This window comes from Dermacentor silvarum, chromosome 5, assembly GCF_013339745.2.
Source record: "Dermacentor silvarum isolate Dsil-2018 chromosome 5, BIME_Dsil_1.4, whole genome shotgun sequence".
Taxonomy (NCBI): domain Eukaryota; kingdom Metazoa; phylum Arthropoda; class Arachnida; order Ixodida; family Ixodidae; genus Dermacentor; species Dermacentor silvarum.
In genome coordinates, this window is record NC_051158.1 from 27,559,808 (window position 1) to 27,584,903 (window position 25,096).

Below are 25,096 nucleotides of genomic sequence, written 5' to 3' on the forward strand. Positions count from 1 at the left end.
TTTCGTGTGAAGCTTCGAGGGCATGAAGGGCACTGTAATGGCTTCTCGTCTGTGTGGGTTTGTAGGTGTCTATCCATGCTGGACTTGCGCGAGAAGCTTCGAGGGCATGAAGGGCACTGCCATGGATTTTCATCAGTGTGGGTTTGTAGGTGTCTATTCATGCTGGACTTGCGCGAGAAGATTTGAGGGCATGAGGGGCACTGAAACGGCTTCTCGCCTGTGTGAGTGCGCAGGTGGTGTTTCAGGTGGGTCATTTGTGAGAAGGCCCGAGGGCACGAAGGGCATTGAAATGGCTTCTCACCGGTGTGGGTGCGCAGGTGGTCTTTCAGATTGGTTTTTCGTGAGAAGCTCTGAAGGCATGAAGGGCATTGAAATGGCCGCTCACCCGTGTGGACGCACAAGTGGCTCTTCAGGGTGCTTTTCCTTGAGAAGCTCTGAGGGCACAAATGGCACTTAAACAGATGCTTGCCAGTATGGACCTTGGCATGTGCTTCCGTACGTAACAGTTTATCAGCCTCATAGTCACAGAGATGATCTAGGTGGAGGCATCCCTGCTGTGAATTTTCCCCGCTGGTTGTTGATGTGGAAATAGAAGGCCTCGATGCTGCACAAATGAAACAAAAGTAGCACAGCTGAACCCACTTATAACAATATTCAAGTGCCACGAAAATTTCATTGTTATAACCGGGTTGCATGAAAAAAAATCAAAATAAAGGAATGGCATGGCTGTTGCAAGAAAAATTATGGTGGAGAGGCCAATGCGCCCCCCACCACCTTCCTCCATCCGGTTGCTGACTGTGTTGACACCCAGGACACCCAGTGGCCGGACTAAATCGTTATAACTGATAATGCGGCCTGGGGGCATTGTAGCAAGCGGGACATTTCACCACAGGAAACATTGTATATCGTTATCGTTATAAGTGGGCTCGACTGTATTATGAAATCCGCAAGAAGAACCGATACTAAAGTTAATTATGAGCTTCCTTTTCTTTTGATTTGGGATGTATTGACGGTGATTTCACGTATAATACAACAAATGATGCCTAGTGGTCCTTTTCGATTTTCTGAGTATTTCTGCATGTAACAAAAGAGCGCATAATCAAAGTGCGCGCCGTGTCACGCAAGCCAGCGAAATAAGCACGCCGGCCCCGCGGTAAATTCAACAGAGGGGGAGAGTGCATACGCCTTAAACAGCAGATGCGACCAACGGAGTCTAGAAGCATCTGCAAGTCATACGAAGGCCACGGTAACAAGAGAGAGAGAGCGCGCGCCGAAACACCCTCTCAGACCCTCTTACCCGGCGAGTCGAGAGAGTCGAGAGTGAGAGAGAGTACAACAGCGCGCGCCAACGAATGAATCACCCCCCCCCCCCTCGACGACGCTCCTATGGCGGCGGTCGAAGATGCGAGAATGGACTAGAAGATTCCTAGGCTTTGGCCATGCTACGGGAGCACAACTCAGATAGGAAGGTTCGAGAACGCCTGTGAAGGCTATATAAACGTGTTGGACTCTTAGTGCTTGTTGTTAATTATTTTCCTTTGTTTTGTGAATACCCATCTGAATTGTATTGTGATGAGTCTAGCCTGAGTGCAGAAGTGTGTGTGTGTAACTGCCTTGTGTGAAGAATATATTTTGTTGTGTTTTGACAACTCTGGGCTCAGACTCGGTCTTTGAACAGCAACCAGCGTTCGCTCACGCACCAGAGGTCCCATTATTAATTGTCCTTGCTTTCATGGGATTATTTTCGGAAGCTGATAAGTCGGCTTTGGAATTTGGTTCGGCGTTGGCGCCGTGTTCACGGGGTGTGACACAGCATGTGAATGCTTCGTGACTGTTTGTGAAGTCCACCTGTATAAATTATATTTAAGAATAGTAAAAAATGATGAAGTCAGAGAATCTGGAGTGTTCAAAATTTTCCACGGATTTCTACGAGCCTTAGAGGACAATGTCAAAAAGGGAGTCTAATATTGTCTGCTTTGAGATTTCAAATTCCTTTGTGGCATCCGCTTTCAATCAGCCACTTTGCACTTGCCAGATAACGGTGGCCTTACATTCAATCGTCAATCTGCTATAATTTTCTCGCTTGAAAGCATTTATCGAAGTGGAGGTGGACAACGAAGACGGTGTTAGCGCCATCCGTAGCAGCTGCCGATGAAACCACTGCAGACGATCCCTTGTTGAAGCAGCTGAGCCTAGCGTCGCGGCATGCAGCGTGGGCCAGCTTACGCTTCACATAGTTCTGCCTGTCGAAGCTACCACAGCGCCAATCAAAAGAGCGGCACCTCGCGGCTATACACTTGGATATCGCCAACATACAAGGAGGAAGCGTGGAAACATGCACACTTGCAGTCACAGAAGGGCGCGCTGGCGTGCAAGCGTTGGGTCTCGACAATAGAGATGAGCCGCTAGAAGGTACGGAGGGCCATTTCACTTCGCGCTGACGTGCCCCGCAATATTTTCTGGCCGAGTATACAACTGACCATACGCGACTGACAAGTGCCAATAGTAACGACAGCGAGAAGCCTCGTGGGGGGTGCAGCAGGCGGTGCCTGCTGTCGAGGCTGTACCAGAAATGGAAGCTCTGAAATGACGTGCGAGATATGTGCAACAGGGGTTTGAGGCTACAGAAAACCCACATGGTGTCGATGTTTACATTTTCGGTAGCTCTTCACTTTCGATTGAGAGAAAAAGTCCACAAAATCGAATGAGAAGAGTTTGAAACATGCGAAATTTTGGTTGTTATAGATTGAGCCTGTGGAGCGCGTTGCGATACCATGGCAGAGTCCGAATATGTGGGCAGGTCCGGAAAATAGGGTGTCCGACAAAATCAGTCAGCGAATATATTATTATCACGCTGTGACAAAGAACATATTTTAATTCCACATAGTGCCAGTAAACATCACGCAAACCATTTTGCAGATATTATGCTGCAACCGCCTGATTTACAAAGAGACTAGGCCTTGGTCAGGTGTTGTAAAATACCTTTAGCACAGTCTTCCCGTGTTTGCCAAATATACTGTGAACCAAAATAAAAAGTTTGTGTTGTTTGCAGTTGTTATAATGAGAAGCATCATCACTTTTTGTCTTTACTGTGGCCAACACGGCAAATTTTCAAAATTTTTGCACAATTTGTGCAAACGTGCTAATACTGCTAGGGGTGCAAAAATAAAATCTCCAGGCATGACTTTATTAGTGCCTTTGCAAAGAATGTGATAAAATAGGTGGAAGCGTACAGCAGGATTGTGGCAGTGCACCGTTTGGTTTCTGTGAATAGAAATACTAACAGTGTAACTGTCAATTTTCACTGGAAGCTTTGTTGCACAAAGGCTACCCAGTTGACAATGACCTTGAAGACACTATGGTGGAATTTATATGTGAGCACCGTGCACGAGTTCGACTGATAACAGCAGATTCAACTCATTGCAAAGACAATGGAATTTGCTCACTAGTGTCTCACGTCTCGAAGTGGAAAGGCTTGACCTTTCGCATTAGTAAAAGCTTTTAGCACATTGTAACAGGAGTGCTGCGGAAGAACAACTATCCTCTGGGATAATTCGGCGGTACGAAAGAAGTCTCGTCGGCCACTGCGGTCTGCAAACACTGTGCAAAAAACCTGAAGCTGCTATCGACAGGAGAGGATCAAAATGAGTGTACGGCCAGCAATCACTTGAAGACACCTACAGGTCGGCTGAAGCGATAGCTGGTGTGCACCTCAGGTGCCCGGCACATGCTGCTCATTGCCTGATGACAGTGTTGCGCGTGCCTAGAGCTGCCTAGAGCTGCTTAGACCTTTGCTGTGGGATGTCTTGACTCAAAGCTGTCCCAGAACAAGAATCCTGACAGTTCCCGTGCAGTTCTCGCCTCTCTCAATGAATGAGCATATTGATAAAACACAAAGAATGTTTTGTAGTTAACTGCATTATAGAATTCTATTTGAATTTTATTCGCCTGAGACACAGCTGTTGACTTACATTCAGCATTGTATCCATGATTATACATTAATATACTGATTTAGGCATAACTAAGGCACTCACTGGGTTTACCATTTGTGTAAAGCCACGCAAGGGCTTCAACAACACCAGGGCAAGAGGGCTCTGGATTAAGCGCGACCACCTAAGGTGCTTCAATGTGCTGAGCAGAGAAGTGTTTTTGCATTTTGCCCCAATCAGAATGCAGACAAGAAACACAAACCAGCTAATACATACCTGCCAACCTCGCAACATGAAAATTCGGGAGACCGCCACGCAGGGGGAGGGGGGGGGGTTAAAAAGTTTTCACCATCCCCCCACACACACAAATGTTACCGCCGTGCAAAACGGCGGACATGGTGCAGAGTCCATACTTGTCACGACTCCGCGAAGTGTGTGGGGATTGAGGGGGGCCGCTGGCACCATTGCGCGAGCTTCACCTGTTCTGCCATCCCCCTCGCCTATCCCCGTCCGCTCACAACTGGTTCCAGCGGTGGCGCTCCACACGGGGTGGTTTGCGGTGAGGGCAGCGTGCTGACGTCACTACGTGCTGCATTGGCTGCGTGTGACTGTGCATGGCTCTCTTATCTCCAGGATCAGCGCACAGTACGTATAGTATGGTCCACTCTTAGAGGGAACACGCGAGCGCGTGGCCGGCAGGCCCACGCGGCGCTAGCTTGCGGCGAGATTTGTAAACGCGGCAAATGCGCATAGACTCGTAAGGGCGACGCGTGCCCCGCTTCGTCTGCTACTTCTCCGCCCTTGCGCTCGACAAGCGCTGGAGAGCGCATTCGTTTTTCCGCAGTGGGATTTATCTAGCTGCCACTCTGCCTGCTGCTCATTGGGTAATCAGCAAGCAGAAAAAAAAAGATAGTTTTGTTTGTTGCTGCAGTCTCTCGCATGTTTTAACTCGACTTGGCTCTTGCTCATTGAAGCAACGTCCACAGAAGCTCCATAGTTAGGATATTTGTGATATCGATTGGACATGCAGTTTTATGAAACGAAGCGCTGCTCACAGCTGAGAAAATTTACCTGAATAATGGTTGTGGAGCAACCCCTAACTGTGGAATTGTGCAAAAGTGATAACGAAGCCTGTCACTTCCGCAACCTTGTGTCAATGCTAACCGATAAGCTAGTCGTATGTTTTTCACATACTGTTTGCAGTAAATGTCTGCTTTTCATAAGAGACAAAACAATTGAAGCCCAATGCAGCGAGCATACCAAGTTTGCCCATCCAACCATATAATGTCCGCCTATTCAACAAGCGGGAGGCAAGGTTGGTATCAGCACTTCACAGTGCGAAAAAAAAAAAAAAAGGAAAGCCAGATGGGCCAGCCCTTGCTAGCGCTGGGGCGGAGAAGTAGCAGAAAATGCAGGGCACGCACCGCCCGAATGAGTCTATGCGAATGCTCCGTGTTTCGAAATTTTGCCAGCAGTTATCGCTCCGCGGACCATGCGCTCGTGTGTTCCCTCTAAGAGTGTAACCTTGCTGTACATGCTTTCCTCTCGTCTGCCGACACCTTTGTGACTAGGACTTGAGCTCGCGCACGGTGCCTTTGTGCTGATCCTTTCCTGACGCTAAGCAGACGAGCGGTGCCTAGTGCTTACGCGAGGTCGTACCACGCCGAGCCGCACTTGCCGAAAGCCCAAGCCGAAGGAGATTGCCCAAGCTCTCGCAAGTTGACCCATTGGTTATCGTCAGAGGAAGTAGCATAGCCGCCGGGACTTTTCCTAGCGGCGTGTCCCAGCTTAAGCCTGTGCTCTCACAGCAATGTGCTACAGGCGCCTGTTTCTGTATTTCTGCCCTTGGTGCGGGACCCCTTTGGTTCCCCGCCTCACGGGCATTTGTGCAGTGCTGGTACCGACGGATTCAATAAACGGTTTTCGTTATCTCAGGGAATTACTGTGTTTTTGCGTGCATCACTCGGTAGCCCGTTGCGGCGTGAGCTCGCGCGTAGCGGTGCTGGAGGTGATGGCTGACGCGGCCCTGTGGCTCGCTAAGCTCGAACCCGCAGTGGTTGGTTTCCTGTGAGACACTAAGAACCCACAAGTGACAAAGCACAGAAACTAAGTCGTGTATGAGCTCAGAAATACTTGCAGGTACCGTATTCTCCGGTGTATAGGATGCGTTTTTCTCTTCTGAATTTTCCGTCGGTGCGTCTTATAGAACACTGCGACATACGTAGTACTTTTTTTTTTCTTTGAAAAACTGCGGTCAAAATCGGATGCGATGTTATGGCCACGCGAAGCATGCTGGTTGACTTAACTGCTCTGGCTTCTGTGCGCGATATCGAGGTGCCAGGTTCTTTTCGTGATCGAGTTCCCGAGCGCCACGCAAGAAGGATGGAGCAGCAACGCAAGCGGCGGCAGGACGACCGTGAGTTGACCGACCCAGAAGTCGTCGAATCTGCAGATCGCTATCAAGATACAGCACACGCCGCTGCGCAAACTACGCAGTTGCTATCTGAGTTGCTATCTCCCTCGTAGCTTCCGCGCTAGCGCGCCTTCCCGCTTTCCTCCCTTGTGCGTGATTCGGCTCACCGTAGCAGGCTTTCACTCGCACATGCAGCATACGGTTCGCAGGGACAATGCTATTGCCCTTGGAGTTTATACGGAACATCGCAGCAGTCACGATGGCAGAAATGTGCCTGGAGTGGAAATATATGGCACTCATACGCTTGCGCGTGACCCGTGTTCACCGAGTGGAACGTTACTGTAATTTTTCTTTTTAATATCGCTTACCGAACGTACAGCTGCGTCTTATACACCGGTGCGACTTACATCTTTTTCAGGAAAAACTGCCATTTTGAGGGGGGTGCGTCTTATACAAAGGTGCGAGCTATAGACTGGAAAATACGGCCCTTAATCTTGGTTTTTGAAAGTGCCATCCATAGTTCCAACTAAACTCATGGTGAATTCCAATAGCAGATTCGGAGTGACCGACGAACTCTGCGCCGGAGGACTCCACTCCGGCAAGGGCAACCGAACGAAATCTGACAATGGAACACAGGCGCTCCCTCCGGAGCAAATGGCAGGGGGTGCTAGCGCACATTTGCTTCCGGAAGCGCCCAGCATTCCTTGCGTTTCGCGCCGTTTTCCGAACCTGTTCGGCTTGAACTCGTGCGCGAGCTGTGTATGAAAAAGGTTTTGTTTTAAATTTTAGCCTCCTGTGTTCTGATGGAAATCACACCCCGTGTAAGTGTCCTCCTGTCGTCAATGGTGAACCCGGCACGTGCCGACGCGGAAGGTGAGTGGATTTGGCTATTGTAAAAAAACTTTCGCGCATGTGCCCTGCTGTGCACGTGCTTACACAATGTTTCTCATTGCTTTCTGTCACAGTGTGTGCAGTTTGTGGAACTGTAGCACGGATGCGCCTTGTCTTGTTTCTTAGTCCCTTTTACGTCGTTTGTTGAATAACAGCTAGAAACATAATTTAACCCAATTATGCAAATTTTATTTTCCTTCCTTAGATGTGTACCCTGTAATTCGCTGGTAACAATACTCTTGCCGAAGCTGTTTTGTTCTTATTTTATTTGCAAGTGCCTGTAAAAACAACTGAGGCATTAATGCATATTCATGAGTCGGTTACTTTGCCTGATATCTCAGTGAAAAATACAGAGTTTGTCAAAAAAGATGCTGAATTATTTGTAGTTCACGTTCGTTGAAATAAACACAGATGCGGTTTTTCAGGTTACTAATAAACTGTTTAAAGGGCAAATCCGGCTATTTTTTGACCATGTCAAGCTAATAAAATATTTAGGTTCCCGAGACCCTCCTGTGACGCCCCTGATAGGAGAATTGTTCCGCAAATTCGAAATTATTTTCAAATAAGCAAAAAAGCGCAAAAACAAAACCGAAACCTGACGAAGCCGCCGAGCGAACCTCTGCGTGTGACGTCACGAGTGTACCCCCGGCGGCGAAGGCACACAACGCATGCCGGTATCGCCCGCGGGGCAAACGAAACTCGCAAAGAGCAGACGCTCAGCTTATTCGTGACCGCGCCAGACCTTTGGAGACCTTCGGGTGACATTGTAAGCTGCATCACCCATTCGGATCTGTCAAACAGTAACAGTTATGATTCAGACGAATTCAATAGCCACGAATCGCCGTCCGCATTCGACCCGCCACCACTAGAGCCAGCGCCCATGCGCAACATATCGCGTTGCAACATCAAGACCAAGGGTAGCCCTAACCACTGATTGTTATATGTGCTGCTTGCTATGTTACGTGTTTTACCCCTTCTCAGGGAACCACTTCGCATGCTCAATGTGGAGTACGACTTTCCGCATTTGTATCCCGCAAGAACGCCGCTGACAGTCCAAGCACCGACCAGTGCATTTGTTTACATCGGCAGATACAGCGACCACTCGTTGTTCGCTTGAGATAGCTGCTCATCGGTGACATCAATTAATGTCAGAACATATCAAAACACGCAGATTTTGTGCATGTAAGCACCTTTACATCACTCTGGGTCACACTGATATGAGCGACCACACACCTTCAAAAACAGCGAGCGGGAGACCGTAGTATAGGGGAGCGTTGTTGTGCAACCTGCTTATCATTCTTCGTATTCTCGCCATGCACGCAATTAGTGTTCCGTAAAGTAGACATAGAGTAGGACATTGCGCATATGATTGTTTATTTAGAGAACGCATAGTTTTCTCGCGGAAACGCCAATGCTGTGAAGTATGACATCGTTGGCAGCTGAACGAGACGGTTGTTTACGCATGCTGTATCGAAGGGGCCTCCACTTGCTGCCCATTTGGGATATGAGGCAGACAGTGCACCTCGTAAGCTAAATAATGAGTCATCATAACAATGGGTAAAAATACATCCATGGATGTCCGTAGTCACATTTCATTTAGGGAAGCGCCGGCCAGTGCGACTGGCCGCATTCGAGAACGGCAACGTATACGGATGTTGATTGCGCGTCGCGTCGTCGCTTCTAGCTTTTTGCGTGTGCACAGTACGAAATGAGGAATGGTTTATTTCAAATCCGTATGGTCAAAAACTGAACTACAGAAGCAGCTTTCTTCATCCTAATGGCTTTATAAGCTTCATATCAGTCGCTCAGGTCTACCAGCAGCAGACACACGAACTCGGCCACTGTGATAGGCTTAACCTCGGTTGAACGCAATCGGCATCGGCTCAAACTGTGTTTGCGGATGGCGAGGGCTGAAATTCATGCAGGTGACAATGTCACACCGCTTGCCACCCCCCATTACTTGCTCGTCTACAGGGAACGCAACTTCTCGCGACAGCAACATCTCACACCAAGCACTAGCTCACGATCGTCGACTCCTGAGCTCTCGTCAATGGTGGTGCTCTCGTCCCTGTCGTCTGCATGATCCCGGCATGCTCTGCGTGGTACACTCCTGACATCATACACAATGTGGCCTGTAACTGAGGAGGAGGTAAGGTAGGGTGCTCGAGGCAATTAATTACATTCATTTGTAAAAAATCTGCGCAACTCTCAAGCCTGCTATTTTTAGGGCATGACGGAAGTGTTCAGAGGAATATACCCAGCGAATTTCATCGACATCCGTTGACATAGAAAAATCGCCGGAGTTGCCCTTTAATTATTAACAGTAAAAAGAAGAGTGGTGTGAGTACACAGTGAATGCGCAATTTCTCGGCACGGAGACCATTTTGCAATTGCAGCCGTCATGGTGTCGTCTCTTCTCCCCTAGTGGCTCAGCGCTGTATGGCCAAGCCCTCATTCTCGTCCATTTTCAATCTCAATTTTCAGTCTCAGATCCTGGAAGCAGTGTGGATGATATACAGCAGCAGCATGAAGCCAGGGAACCAAGCCAGAGAACCAGCCGCCGCAGTAACCCCGTTTGAGGCTAATTTTCATATGATATACCTATAATTGTGGTTTGAACATTTTCAGGTGCAGCCTGCAAATGGACGGCGGGCGAAACAAAGTTGATGCTTGATTATTACGAGCAATATTTCCCCCAGGTAGGACCCATGAAAAATTTTAGAAATAAAAAGGAAATGTTTGACCGCATAGCGGAAAATCTCAATAAAATAATGGGCATAACGCGGACCGGAGAGCAATGCTGCAGTCGCTTTAAGACTGTAATTAGGCGAAGAACGTCTGCAACTGGTCACAATAAGAAGTCGGGAAATTCTCCGAGCGAGGTGCCATACGATGAGGAGCTGGCCAAGATAGCTGCTCTGGACGAACGCATTGAACCATAGGACTTCCGAGATGGCTACGGCGTCGTTTCGAGAAAAGATACTTGGAGCATGTAGAGAAAAAAAAGTACATTCGTCAGGGGAGGTGGAGGAGACGCCGGATGGATCACAAATTGATGAAGAATTGCAAAGTTTGCAGAGTACTCAGAGTACATCGACAGGGCAGACAAATACCGCTGAAAGACGAAAAACCAGGTCCCCGCATGTTTCCACATCCAGATGGCAAGATATGAAATTTTTTCTTGAAGAAATGAAGCAGCTGCAAGCACAGAAGGAATCACAGAGAGCAGCACAACACGAGGAAAGAAAAAAGCAGAAAGAAGAAAGCTGGGAAGAGAGGGCGAGACAGCACAAGGAGAAAATGGCACTGCTGAGCCGTGTCCTTGAAATAACTGGATTACAATGACAAGTGAAAGAAAAAGTAAATAAACTGATTATATGCCTAAGAGAAAAACTGATTTTATGAATCATTTGTTTGTTCAACTTCAATATGAACTTGGAAGTTTCACACATGTCTTACACGTAATGCGGTATACATTCATAAACAGTATTTGTACAGGCATATAGTTATGCAAAAATAAAAAGGAAGATAACGAGGGTGGAAATAAAAAACAAAAGAAGCGATCAGACTGCACAAGCGAATGAAATCTGTAAGGTTAGTATTTTTTTATCCCACAGTACAAGTGCGCAATTTTCGCTTTCTTCTCCGGCGGCCGAAACATGACGTCGAAAGCCTTTTTGCATACGTTAGCTTCTTCATCGCTTGAGTTCTCACTGGTCGATTCAGAACTAGAGCTAGAATCATCGCTCTCCGCAAGCAGTAAAAGCGCGAGCTGACGCTGCGATGCACCACTCATGATTGCTTCTGAGCTGCGACTCGCCTGATGGCAGTTCACGGGCGCGCGCGAAGAACGAGCACGTTTGGGCGGTGCATAGCGTCGGTCACGTGGTATGCCACGCATTGCGCACGCGTGGGGCGCTTGCAACTTCCGGTCGAATCCACCGCTTTTCGCGGAGTAGAGAGAGCTGCTCCGTAGAGTGGATATGGCGGCGGAGCCACTCCAGATCTGCCAATGAAACATACAAGTAGCACTCTCAATCTGCCAATGGAACAGACTTGCTCAGCATGGAGCAGAAAGACTGCTACTGGAAGTGCTCCGAATCTGCCATTGGAATTCACCATCAGGGAAACAATGAGTAGTTCTGCATTTGCACTTCACTTGACAACCTGACAAAGCCAACTGAAGCGTAGCCACAGAACACCCATACACCTAGCGCACTCACCGTCATATAACGACTGCATCGCTAAAAACGCTCGACCTAGCCTGAGACGAGCCAATCCGGAAAATCCAATAGGGCAGCACCCGTCGGCTGCTCGCGTTCGTGGTAATGCTGGCGGCCGCTACCAGGATTCACGGTGCATGCTGGTGACGAACTGCTCCCGCGCCACTTTTTTGCATGGCTATATTACAGGCCGTAAAGAGAAAAAAAAAAGTGGTCGCCACTTTTCGGGAGATTTGAGGTCGTGTCTGTACAATCGGGAGATGCGAGAAAAATTCGGGAGGCTCCGAGACAATTCGGCAGCATTGGCAGGTATGCTAATATGTCCTCCACAGCAGAATGTCATACACATTTGAGCAGGTCTTACCAAGCTAGGCAGACCCCCCCCCCCCATGGCTACTTACCACAAACTCACACAAGCAAGCAAATGTAAGAGAAGTGCCGGTCACTGCCCACCTGATGTGGAGCTTGACTGATCCAAAGTCTGTGTAGTCTGCACGCTCGTCGACTTGCTGGCTACTTTGAAGGAGCACCCAACAGACTTGTCAGCCAGAGGCAAGAAGCTGCACTGCGTGCCAACCACCTTCCGACCCATCACCTTGGAGGGGGCGTGGCATGCCATTTTGGCAGTGATACTTTCAGCTAGGCTCATCGCATTTGTGAGGCCTGCAGAAAATAATTGGAGCGATTGCAGTCCTTTTACAGCATCGAGAACAAGAGGTAAATCCAACAATAGAATAAATGCCAGGGCACCTTACATTGCACAGCCGAAGAACACAACATAACCCTTTCGGTTCAGCATTCCTAAAGAGCTACAAGGGACAATGCATACTGAATACTAGAAAGCAGGGCAACCTTTTTCAGTGCAAGGTTTGCGACAGCAGAAGGTATCGCTTACTTTTCTTTCATCTGATACATTCTAAAGCTATGCAAAGCTCTATAATGCAAAGTGATTGCAAGATCCTAAGGTGATCGCCATCAGCCTATGTAATGTCCACTGGAGAATCCCACTTGACCCATATCTTGTGCCAGTTGATACCATCCTATGCTTGCAAGTTTTCTATTTCATCACACTACTTAGATGTCTGCTGTCCACGATTGCACGTCAGTTCTATTGGTACCCATTCAGTAGCCCCAATAGACCCTCAGTTACCTGCCCAACACATCACAGTAATTGCCAAAGTTCACTTTTCACGCAATAGCATTAGTATTTAAGAGCTTCACCAAGTCAGCAGTAGGTCTGTATGAATGTATGCATGTCCGCACCTAACTTCTTTCCCGCCAACTTGCATGACACAGTGGTAAAAAATGGGCTGCATCTGGCTGCTGTGTCGAGGGAACTGGGTTGAAAACCAACATCGGCCCAACTTGGGTCACTGAGCATGTAACATTGGGTATGTGCTGCTCTTCAATGGCCTTGGGCCTCTCCCAGTGATCTCAAGTTACCCGTGTCTTGCGTTAGCTTATTTCAAGTTGTGCCTGCAACTTCATCCCACATAACTTTGTGCCTTCCTGGACTGCGCTTTTCTTTCCTTAGCAGCCATTCTGCAACTCAATAGACCACCAATTACCTGCCCTATGCATTGCATAGCCTGCCCATCTCCATTTTTTTCTCCTAATGTCAACTAGAATATCTGCTACCCTTGTTTGCCCTCTTGATCCAGGCCACTCTCTTCCTGTCTCTTCAAGTTACAGCTAACTTTTTTCGTTCTATCACTCGTTGCACAGTTCTTAACTTGTTCCCAAGCTTGTTAACCACCAAGTTACTGCCCTATATGTTAGTACCCATAGAATGCAATTATTGTACAGTATAGACCACTTATAACGTAACCACTTATAGTGCAGGACCGGATATATTATTGTTACACAGGAGGTGTTTATTGTCGAACAAGATGAATCTGGTTGATGAGAGCGTTTCGAGCGCAGTCCAGAGGCAGCTTGGCTCACGTCGTTCTCCTCTTTCTTTCACGTGGTTGCCTGCGCGGCAGATGTGGTCCATGGCAAGAGCTCGTGATATTTCCCTGCTGGCAGACGAAGCCCACCGGGCGAGTCGGTCATCTCGTGGATTGTAACGCTTGAGACGCGCGACGTGTGTCACTTCAGCATTGGCCGAGCGTCGTCTACTTCTCGTGAGACGCGCAATGCGATAGTTCACTTCGCCGAGGCGCTCCAGAATAACGTAGGGGCCGACGTAGTGGGCGAGAAACTTCTGGTACAAGCCACGCTTCCGCAACGGCGTCCAGAGCCACACAAGGTGACCAGGATCAAAGTAAACGTGGCAGTGATGGCCGTCATAGCGTATTTTGGACCAGTCCTGCGATGCCGGTGTGCGTAGCCTAGTGAGGCGTCGGGCTTCTTCTGCTTGACAGAGGGTCTCATCAATTGACTCGACATGAGCGAAGTAGGGCAATATGGTGTCGAGGGTGTAGCGCGGCGGACGTGCATAAAGAAGGAAAAATGGTGAGCAGCCAGTAGTCTCGTGTCTCGCGGTATTTAAGGCATAGGTAATGAAAGGCAAGATACTGTTATAATTCTTGTGTGCCAAATCAACGTACATGGACAGCACGCTGGCAAGCGTTCAGTTTGTACGCTCGACCAGACCATTAGTTTGTGGATGGTAGGGCGTAAAATGGCGGAAGCTACATGAACACAGACGAAGTGTTTCTTCAACTACATCCGCGGTAAACTGTCGCCCACGATTGCCGATTACTATGCGAGGAGGTCCATGTCGGAGTACAACGTGAGCCAGCAACAAGACAGAAACTTCTGTAGCTGTGGCCGATGGCAACGCGGCGGTCTCACAATAGCGGGTAAGGTGATCTACGCAAACAATAACCCAACGATTGCCGTTGGAGGATCGCGGGCAAGGGCCCAGAAGATCTATACCAACTTGCTCAAAGGGAATGCTTGAAGGGGGAACTGGTTGAAGCAGGCCGTGTGGCGCTTCTGGAGGACGCTTGTAGCGCTGGCACTGAGAGCAGCTGGCAACGTACCATTCGATGTCCTTCCGCATCTTAAGCCAGTAAAAACATTCTTGAGCCCTGTAGAGCGCACGTGTGAAACCAAGATAACCGGAAGTTGGGTCATCGTGCATGGCGTATAGTACTTGGCTGCAAAGGTTCTTGGGGACAACTTAAAGGTAGCGTGCACCGGTGGTGGAGTAGCTCTTCTTATACAGCGCGCCACCATCGCGTAGGCGAAAGCAACTGCCTCCAGGTGACTCCTGTGCTGCCGCGAAGAGCGGTTGTAAGCTCTCGTCCTTGTGCTGCTCGTATATGATGGCATCCATCTCCAGAAATTCCGGGGACACAAAAGCGATGTATTCATCAAAGTTGTCCGCATCGCATTCAGTTGATGGAAGTGGCATCCGAGAGAGACAATCAGCGTCAGCATGTCGCCGGCCACTTTTGCAGCAAATAGCAAAATGGTATTCCTGTAGTTGGAGGGCCCAGCACGCTAGTCGTCCTGAGGGATCCTGCAGACTCACAAACCAGCATAGCGAATGATGATCCATTATCACAATAAAGGGGTGCCCATAGAGATACAACGAAACCGTTGCACTGCGAAGATGACCACCAGACACTCTTGTTCGGTCACTGTTCAGTTGCGCTCGGAGCGGCTCAAGGACCGGCTAGCGGACGAGATCACGTGCTCACTGTCGCCAATACGCTGAACTAGCACAGCACCGATGCCTACACCACTGGCATCGGTGTGAATCTCAGTTGGTGATGAAGAATCAAAGTGGCGAAGAATTGGTTGGGACGTCAACAGGAACTTCAGCTGACGAAACGATGAGTCGCAATCTGCAGTCCACTCAAAGGGAACGCCTTTATGGAGACGGCGTGTAAGGGGATGAGCCATGCCAGCAAACCGGGGAATTAATCGGCGAAAGTAGAGCACAAGCCCAAGAAACTTCTTAACTGCTTGACAGAGTTGGGTACCTTAAACGCTTCTACGGCTACAGTCTTTTGTGGACCTGGTCGGATGCCTTCTTTAGCGACGAGATGTCCTAGCACAAGAGTTTGTCGTTCCCCAAAACGGCATTTTTTTATTGAGCACAAGACCCGCTTTCTCCAAGCAGTTCAAGACCAAGTCCAAACGTTTGTTGTGCTCAGTAAACGTTCGCCCGAAGATCACGTTGTCATCTAAGTAGCACATGCAAACTTCCCATTTCAAGCCACGTAATATTGTGTCCATGAACCTTTCTAATGTTTCGGGCGCGTTACACAACCCGAAAGGCATCACGTTAAACTCAAATAGTCCGTCGGGCGTTACAAATGCTGTCTTTTCTCGGTCGTCCTTGTGCATAGGAATTTTTCAATAACCTGACCGTAAATCAATAGACGAAAAGTAAGATGCCGCAAAGAGGCATTCGATGGCATCATCAATTCGTGGGAGCGGATATACATCTTTCTTAGTAACGTTGTTGAGGCGATGATAATCAACGCAGAACTGTCACGTACCGTCTTTCTTCTTCACCAATATCACGGGGGCTGCCCAAGGACTAGATGATTCTCGAATAACGCCTTTGCATAGCATTTCTTGGACTTGATCACTGATTATCTTGCGTTCTGATGGGGACACACGATAGGGTTTTTGTCGGATTGGCTGGGCAGCTTCTGTGTTGATGCAGTGACGAGTTCTGGATGCAGGAATCGATGGCGGGCCATCGTGCTGCACAAAGTCGAATACCGAGGTGTATTTAGTAAGTAGGGCCATCAACACTTGACACTCGTGATCACTGAGTGATTTATCAATCATGGAAAGTATCTTCGAGCTCCCGGGGCTCTAGACACTGGTTACTCCTCTATCGGGTAGCTCTGTAAGTACTGCCATCGATGTAGGCGAGTCTTCCTGCAATCTTTAGGCCTTGAGGTAGCACTGCTGCTTCAGTGGAACAGTTTAGCGCCCACAGCCCCACGCATCCATTGGTCACTGAGACCACACAGTACGGAACTAACACTCCTATCGAACGAGATAGGAGTCGGAGATGAAGAGGCGACGGCAACACACATCGCGGATAACGCGGGCACAACGGTATCATCAGACACGCAAAACACACTCTCCGGGCAAGCTGCACCTTCAAAGAGCACAGGCAAAACACTGGTGTCGACACTGTGTTCTCCCGTGCGGCAGTCAACAATGGCACCACACAATTGCAAAAAGTCAATCCCCACAATCACATCATGCGAGGAGCGAGGAATAACTGTAAACTCTGTATTAAAAACTCTCCAACCCAAAGACACATCCACATTACACACACCAACTGGGTATAATGATTCACCACTGACTCCACGGAAACTTGTGCACTGGTCCCAACGAAACATAACCTTGTGTCCGAGAAGGCCTTCATACCCACACTCATGACCGAGACAGGTATTTTCAGACTCCCGTTAATTTTCCCATAGCACTCCATGTATACGCGTATTGCTTATAGTGCAGTTGTGGGACACGAAATACCGGTTACAGTGCGGGTGCCTTCAAATTCGGCAGTCAACCTAGACGGCAAACGCTCCCCCCAAGCCACAAATACCATATTTACTCGAATCTAACGCGCACTTTTCTTCCGATAAAACAGACCCAAAAATCGCATGCTCGTTAGAATCGAGTACGAACCTAAATCTGTGTTACCATATAGCCGTCGGCATTTCAAATGGCCGCCGCGCACGCGCGTCGAGCCTAGCTACTCTCGGGCCTAGCTACTGTAGCTTCCTCCATGTGCTGCAGTACACGTGCTTAGGCAATAGTCTACCGTCTGTCTTCACATTCTCTGCATCTGCTCTATCAGCATGAAGTACAAAGTTCATCATGATGCCGCATTTAAAAGGAAAATGATCATGTGTGCGGAGACGGACGAAAATCGGGCCGTATCACGGGCGTTCGGAGAATCTGAAACTTGCGTTCGGGACTGGCGCAAGCAGAAGGAGAGGATTTTCGCCAGCAAAGCAATGCGGAACGGTTTAAGTGGACCGAAGCAGGACGTAATCTGCAACAATCCACTTCGGCGATACGATCGCCTTGGCCCCATCTTGAAAGCAATCTGCAACGGGGAAAGTCCGCCGCGCGCTGTGTTTTCGCCGCTTATAGGTTGCATTGAAGCGAGAGGCATCATAGTACGAAGGTCAATTCACTTGCCGCGCTTCGTCACTCGAGCGTTTTGACAGTTCGTTTCCGCGGTCAATGAGCGAGATGTGTTCATGTTTGCTTATGCGCACGTGACATCATGCTTGTTAATTTATTTAGTAAGCGCATACAAAACCTAGAGCACGGTGACAGCGATAGAAGAAAGGTGCCTGGAGTGTCCATTATCGCAATAAAATAGATGTTTCGGTTACAGTGCGGTACCGCTTATAGTGGGGATATTCGCGACTCCGGCGAATTACGTTATAAGCGGTCGACACTGTACACTTTTCTTTTCAATGATAGCAATAAGCTAACAGCCACGATTTGATAATGCCTGCAGTATGAGAACTTTCATGGTTTGTTGTTTCTTTATTAGGTTCTTTTTTGATGGGAGAGCTTAGGTAGTTTTTACCTTTGTGCATTACTTCCCACTTCAATTTCTGCTTTTGAAATCAGCTGAGTTATGGTTTCAGCCATTAACATTAATCTTACCTTCATATTTCTGTTCTAAAGCTGCATATTTGTTTGAGAGCACCAGCCTCAATTCATCTACTTTACCCTGACTGTGTCTAGGTTGGCCTGTTTCCTCTTAACTAATTTGGTCTTTCTCTCTTGAAATTGAGAACAACCGTAGACGTCATTAACCTAGGATCATTGCCATTACCATACCTAACACTTCTACATTCTGCACTATGCTAGGTTGACGACAGAGTATTGACCCTTTTCGCTGGAGCAGTTTGTTCAAGAGAAGTGAGATGGTGCATTCTGCGGCTCGCCGTAAATCACATCAGCGACCGCACACGAACACGAAACCATTACCACTTCAGGGCTTCAGCCTTAAGGGCTTCAACCTAGGTACGTCGGTACAGAGTAAGTACCGCTTGTTAAACAATGATAAAGGGAGTAGCGCCACTTCCTGTCACAGTAGGTTTTGCACACAGTATCTAAACACATTTACCCCAACTGGCACAGAAACTTTCGCCCACTCTATTGCCAAAGTGTCAAGAATAAGTGAATGAATTCATGAGAGTGGCTTGTTGGGCTAGTTGGTACATGGTTATACTACGAGAATGCCAGTAAACTTGAAAGTAGAAGAAATCGAGAAGCAGCCACCTTCCTGTTACTTTGTCTATGTCTGCTTCTCGATTGTTTTCTACTTTCAAGTTTGCTGGCATTCTCCTAGTATAATAATTGAATGGGCGCACACTTGAATATATGCACACTACATACACACAATAAATGAGGGTACCACAACAATAGCGCACAAATGGTTGAAGCAATATTTTTCGTGACAGTCCCCAAGAGTAAGCAATTTACTAGCAATAATATGTCTTTGCTACAAGGTATTACAATGTACAAACAGCTATATTTCAAGCCTTGTGCATAGCAAGAATTAATCTAACGAAACTGAGCACACTAGCGAGCGATTAGGCAGAATAAAATCAGATAGTGACCGCACTGAAGAACTTTACTGAGTCAGAAACGTGACAAGCCACTGCTTCAAATTATTTGCCAAATAAAGAACGAAGAGCAAAACACACTAATCCTGATTCAATTCATGAGCGTAAGGTTTGGATAGCTGGGAATACATTTGTAGCTCCGCTTTGAAAGCAAGCACCATATACGCTGCTCGTACAGTTTGGATTAAGCTTAATCACCTCCAAAAGTGCTTTTGCATGTTCTCTAAAGCTCTGGCCAAAACTTCGTGTTGTCTACGATATCTCCCCAAATGGAGGTTTGCTAGGCCGCACTGGCGTCATACACATCCATTGTAGACATGGAGGCAGCTGAGGCAAGCAATAGACGCGTCACCACGTGATCAAACATGTTAGCGCCCACGAGATCACCGCGAAAAGGGTCGATAAAATCCATTTCATTTGTTTCCCCATTAGGGCTTTTCCAGGTTGACTTTGTGCTACTGCACTTCTGGAAGAAAGTATTAATAATTCGAAGGCGATTTATTTCCGCAAACTCTACCATCATCCCTTGTCCACCATTTCTAGAGTTGATGCCATAGTTGCCAGTTGCCTGATTTCCCACCCAAACATCCCTATAAAACTGTTCCATTTATTTATCATCATCAGTGGAGATTGTAGAGTAGGCTCGTACACGTGTAATCTATACCTCCTATTAAGTTTTATTACGTCGACTGCTCCCCTTTTATTAATACTGTCGCATTGAAGTGACGGCAAACAACTACGGTGGTACAATGGATTAGGCAAACCTATGCCCAGCTAAACAAGCAAAATTTAACAAAATGATAGTGGCAAGCACACTCAACAATCGTTGAAATCTGATCTACGGGCCAAGCGCATCAGTTTTTATACATGACTCTTCGAAGGTTCCAGCATAAACGCTGGTGCCTTCATCTCTTTAATAAAGTAGTACACAATTTGTGCCGCGCATACAAACTGATTACCTAAGGTTCGGTAATAACAGACAATGGATAAAACCAGCAATAACATTCGAGAAACTTCCGATACAGAAAGGTGTGCTTTAAACTGAGTGACAACATTGTAACAAAGATTGGCCCGTGAAAAATGTTCGCCAAAAACAAAACTATTTACCCGTATGTCAATACTGTATTAATCAGTGTTGCCCGCTATGTCCTTATGAATTAGAAAACCTACCCTATGTTCCCTGTTATGTAGAAGACCTCTGTAGTCAACTCTGCGTAAGCTTCACGTTTTTCCAACCTCCTGATATCTCGGGCAATGCCAGATAATACCTCAAAGAGCCCCACTAATACCCGTGTCACACAGGGCGTTTCGAAGGCCTTCCAACCGATAGTCAGTTGACTCAAAGGTAAAGTTCGAACTGCTACACGAGCGGTTTCAAAGGCCGTCGAGTCAATAGTCTATCGAGTCAACGGAGCACTCCACAACTCTATCGAAATCTCGATGGCCTTTGAGCTACGGAAGCGGAAACAACGCGAACAAGCCCTCTCGTTCAGTGTGCTTGTACTCATGGTTAGAAAGAACAAATCGAACCAAAATGCTCTAAAAATACTATATATGAGTGTTATTAATTATTCAATAAAGTATTTTTACCACTTGACATGTGCAAACTGTACATACTCTCGACAACAGCGACATGCTTGTGTTCATTCCTTTCTCCATATTGTCTAGTAGACTCTCCCTCTACTCAATGTGCTGCCGGCTGCCGTCATATCGCCGCCATTTCGCCGTATAAACAAACACAAAAGAAATTACAGTGCTTTTAAGTGGTTTTAATGTTGTTTAACTTTTGGTGACATGAAAACGAAAATAAAGGTCCGCAGCGCCACACAATTTTGCGAGAAACGCCTGAACCACTCAACGGTTTTCAAATGTGCCGTGTAGCAGCGCGACAACTCCTTTGAGTCGATAGAGTTGTGGCGTTTCGAAGGCCGTCGACTGGAAGGCCTTCCAAATATGCCCGTGTGACACAGGTATAAGCCAGCTTCACTAGACAGGGTTCATGTGTTAAATGTTGCCAGGTTCAATTTCCAGTTGCAGCCTGCCCAGATCTAGAGATTCTTAGCACCGATTGCCGCTTTGCAGGTCTGACCGCCGCCTTAGTCAGGTGCTCCACAGCCACACTGAGCACGTGCTGCTCTTCATCGAACTACTCTGACGCCAACCTGGGTCACGGGGCATGTGCCACTTTACATGTTATTCATCATATAAAACCTATAATCAACAATTGTGCGCCAATCATAAGACTGCCAATGACATTAAAGTCGCCAATCATCTCTAAAGAATGGATGGACCACCAATTTTCTTCCTCTTAACCCTTTGCGGGTCAATTTGCTTTGCCACATGCGAACCCCCAGAGTCGAAGATGTTTATTGCAGAATTATAATCTTCAGACTAACCTATTTTGAAAAAAGTTCATGCAACTTTTATAGAGTGACGACAAAGTGACAAAAGCTATTTTCCGTGGTAAACATGCACGGTTTATTCATAAATACTAATGGGCTTGCATAAACACGTTATAAGAATTTAAAAAAATACACTGAAATAGTTACTATTCCGATTCAGGCATTTGGGCAGTAGTCAGCACCAAAGGAATCACTGCTCGACTCACTTGCAGCAGAGCAAGCAGCGCTCACGCCCAAAGTGTAATCGAACCATGTATGTGAGCTCACGGAAGAAAAGCAAACAAGTGAGAAACTTGCAGTAATCCTCTGTCTCATTGCAAATGCGGGGCAATCGGTTGTTGCGGGTCTCCACGGCACCGCTTGTATGTAGTCAACCCAAAAAGTTTACGGGCCTCGGGATCTCAGAAAACGCCCACTTTCCTAGTGGCCGGCAATAATAGTAATACCGAACATCCCAATGTTGTTCACGTATACTGGTAGAAGCTGTAAATGTGTACACTAGGCTACATTGTGATGCTCCTCGGAAGTTGGACGTTTTCTGAGATCCCATGGTCCATAAACTTTTTGGGCTGACTGTACCAGCGCCTACCTGTGAGCAATAATTGAGCAAGCATCTAGCAGTGATTCTTTGAGAGATTAGAAACCACACAGACATCCATTTTTATTCGCGCAATCAACGGAAACGGCCCGCGAGACAAAACCAAAGCCCACCACTGCACGAGTGGGAACGTGCGATCGGTCATGGAAACACGACTGTAAAGAAGCTGTGGAATGAAAGCCAAGAAACTACAGAGATTAAAAAAATAATTAAAAAAAAAGAGATTCCTTGTACCCACACACAGTGGCAGCACTTGTTAGGTGACAAAGAGTTGAAAAATTGGCAAGTTTTTCAAAGATACAGACGCCACCATAAATATACGGCATTGGCCATTTGGGACTTGTTTGCAGTGCTGGATATTTACGTCTTTGACCCTCAAGGGGTAACCTAAACTTGAATGTCGGCTAGTCCCGTTTGCGCCCTAGTCATCAACGCTGTCTTTGTGCACCTTAACGCTATGCCTTTCAGTTTTCACTCCATAGCTCCTTGTGTGGTCTACAACTTCTTAAGCCTCCTTGATAACCACAGTCATATTACCCATATAGTATTAGTACAGGTGGAACAGAGTGATTGTACAATTTTATTTTCAAGAACAGCAACACATTGGCAATCATGACTTCGCAATTCCCGTAGTATGCATTCCAACCTCTAATTGTTTTGTACACTTCCTTCTCATGACCTCTGCCTAATTCGCCTAAGTGAATGTACCCCTGCACCAACTTTAGGGGCTTACTGCCAATCTTGAGTTCTCATTCTCTTGCGAGGCAACTGAACATTCACTCAATTATACATTAGAATGTCGTTAATTCGAACTCCAAGGGGACCAGAAGTTTATTTGAATAAAATGGAGTTCGAACTAAGGAGAGCCCCTTTAGAATATGGCGCCCGATCAATTGTGTGGTACAGCACACAAAACTGAAATCGCCACGGGGCTTACATTGAAAAAGTCTTATCTTTCCTCTATCAGCGCAAATATGGCCAGAAGTAGCCTAGGTTCCATATAAAGTCCAAGTGCGATAAGATTGCGCCTCATTTGCTGTGGGTGCGAGGGAAAACGTGCGAGGGTGAGCCAAGAAGTATGGTGGCTCGACGCGTGCCATACTCCCACATGCCCAATGTTGGAGAAGACGTGATCGATCACGTGCTACAAGGGAGGTGGGAGGTGAAAGTGCGGTAGCGCGATCAAGCTTGTCCTGGGGGCTTCCTTCCTGCTTATTTTAAGCTGGATGGGAAAAGAGGGTGTGCGCTGCTTTGCTTGCTCCAGTTTGGTCTCGGCTTCCCGCATGCTTCTTTAATCGTTTTTATGGCCCGTGACATTACGATAGCTAGCGATGAATCAAACTTTTGGACAAACACACGCCGAAGGCTTGTGTTTGTCCTAGGTTATGTATGCTGTATTGATATCAGCTGGACTCATTGTCATAATCCCTGCTTACAACAGGTGATGGGAGACTTCTGACATTTAACTGCAATAAAGAAGATATAGCTTAATAAATGATTAATAAAACACCATGTTATTAACATAGAATGAGAAATGGGTTGCTGCAACAAGAGCAGAGAGACAAAACTGTATCAAAGATGCATTCTCACCTCTGAAGTTTCCACATTCTTGGCAAACAAAAATGCAAGCCCTAAGCTAATGTAGGTGAGATTGCTGGCCATTTCTTGAGCAAATTGTGTGAAAGAAATTGTGCAGAACTCAAAGACGATGATTGTCAGTGTAAGCAAATAGGCGAAACAAGCGAACCAGTGAACGAACAAAAGAACAAGTGAACGAAAGAACAAAAGAGAGCGAACGAATGTTTTCCTTCTTCTTTCTGGGGTCTTACATGCCAAAACCAGTTCTGATTATGAGGCATGCCGTAGTGGAGGGCTCCGGATTAATTTTGACCATCTGGGGTTCTAATGTGCACTACAACACAAGCACACAGTGGTTTTCCTTGCCGAGTCCAACCATTAACCTTCCCAGACCTCTAACTAACAACCAAAAAGACCGAAAGAGCCATAGAAAAAGCTATTCACTTGGAAAGCTCTTATTGCAGCCACAGGTCCATGCCAGAAAGAAATGTACGAAGTACACTGCACTGCTACACAAAGCAGTCCCCCCCCTGCAATAACACACCACCATACCAATATACCAAGATCACAACTCAGGCAAATACTGGGACATTAAGCATACCTGCTGGCCTGCAGAGCTATTTCTGATGTTGTTGGGACAGTTTAGGCCCTTGTTTCAGTCGATTGGCATTCCCTGTGTACGAGGACACCTTCTTAACTAAAGCTTTCGGTGCACCATTCACACACATCGCTCATGGCAAAACCATTGCATCAGACAGACAGATGCAGACTAATGACTAAGTCAGACGCTGAGGATGCAATTGGCAAGTGATAGTTCCCCTGATGCATAAGACGTTGGTGAACAACAGTGGTCCCGTAGAAGAATGGCTCACAGCTAAGAATAGTAGTTGTAGTTTGCAACACAATTCTTTTTCTACAATTTATTGGCTCAGGACAGCTGGAAACATGTTTTCTGGGTTCTCCTACTGCGTCTTAATGGACCAGGCATCAAGTGCAATACAATATAATAAATGTTTTGGCCTACACAACTTTATATGCAAGGTTAACACATTGTGGGAACTTCCAATAATTAAGTGGCAAACCTTAATAGCTTAAATATGTGAACAAGGCTTGCCACCAGTCTAGCACGATAGTGATAGGGTATCATACATCACTCAAGCCACCATTAGTTAATTCCTGCTTTACTGGAGCAGCACAAGTAATAGAAGCAACAGCACGCCTTGAGCAAATGGATATACATACCAAATTCTGGACTGAGCCAACCAGCAGCAATCAGCACTTGCGGCTATTTGTTGTCAACGATGCAGAGTTAGGCTAGATCTTCATGGGCACAACAAACATCAGCAGAAGCTGTAAAGACAGCAGCAGAGCAAAATAAAACACATTAGACAAATGGCTGTGCACACAGCCAGGGATATGGACCTAGGGCACTTCACCACGTAACTGCCACAAATTGAAACATATGCTCCTCACACAATCGGG

At 47.0% G+C, this 25,096-nt stretch overlaps 2 protein-coding genes across 2 annotated transcripts in view; both read right to left on the reverse strand.

Moving 5' to 3' along the window:
* Positions 1-25,096, reverse strand: part of LOC119453144 (zinc finger protein 425-like) — a 204,268-nt gene that overhangs the window by 142,763 nt on the left and 36,409 nt on the right. The window contains exons 2-3 of the mRNA XM_049667595.1: positions 24,857-24,964; positions 11,910-12,119 (exon numbers count right to left, since the gene is read on the reverse strand). The gene's annotated coding sequence lies outside the window, so the exon portion shown is untranslated. The remainder of the gene's footprint in view (positions 1-11,909; positions 12,120-24,856; positions 24,965-25,096) is intronic.
* LOC119453142 (zinc finger protein 709-like) overlaps positions 1-25,096 on the reverse strand; it is a 193,547-nt gene that overhangs the window by 135,600 nt on the left and 32,851 nt on the right. The window lies entirely within an intron of this gene.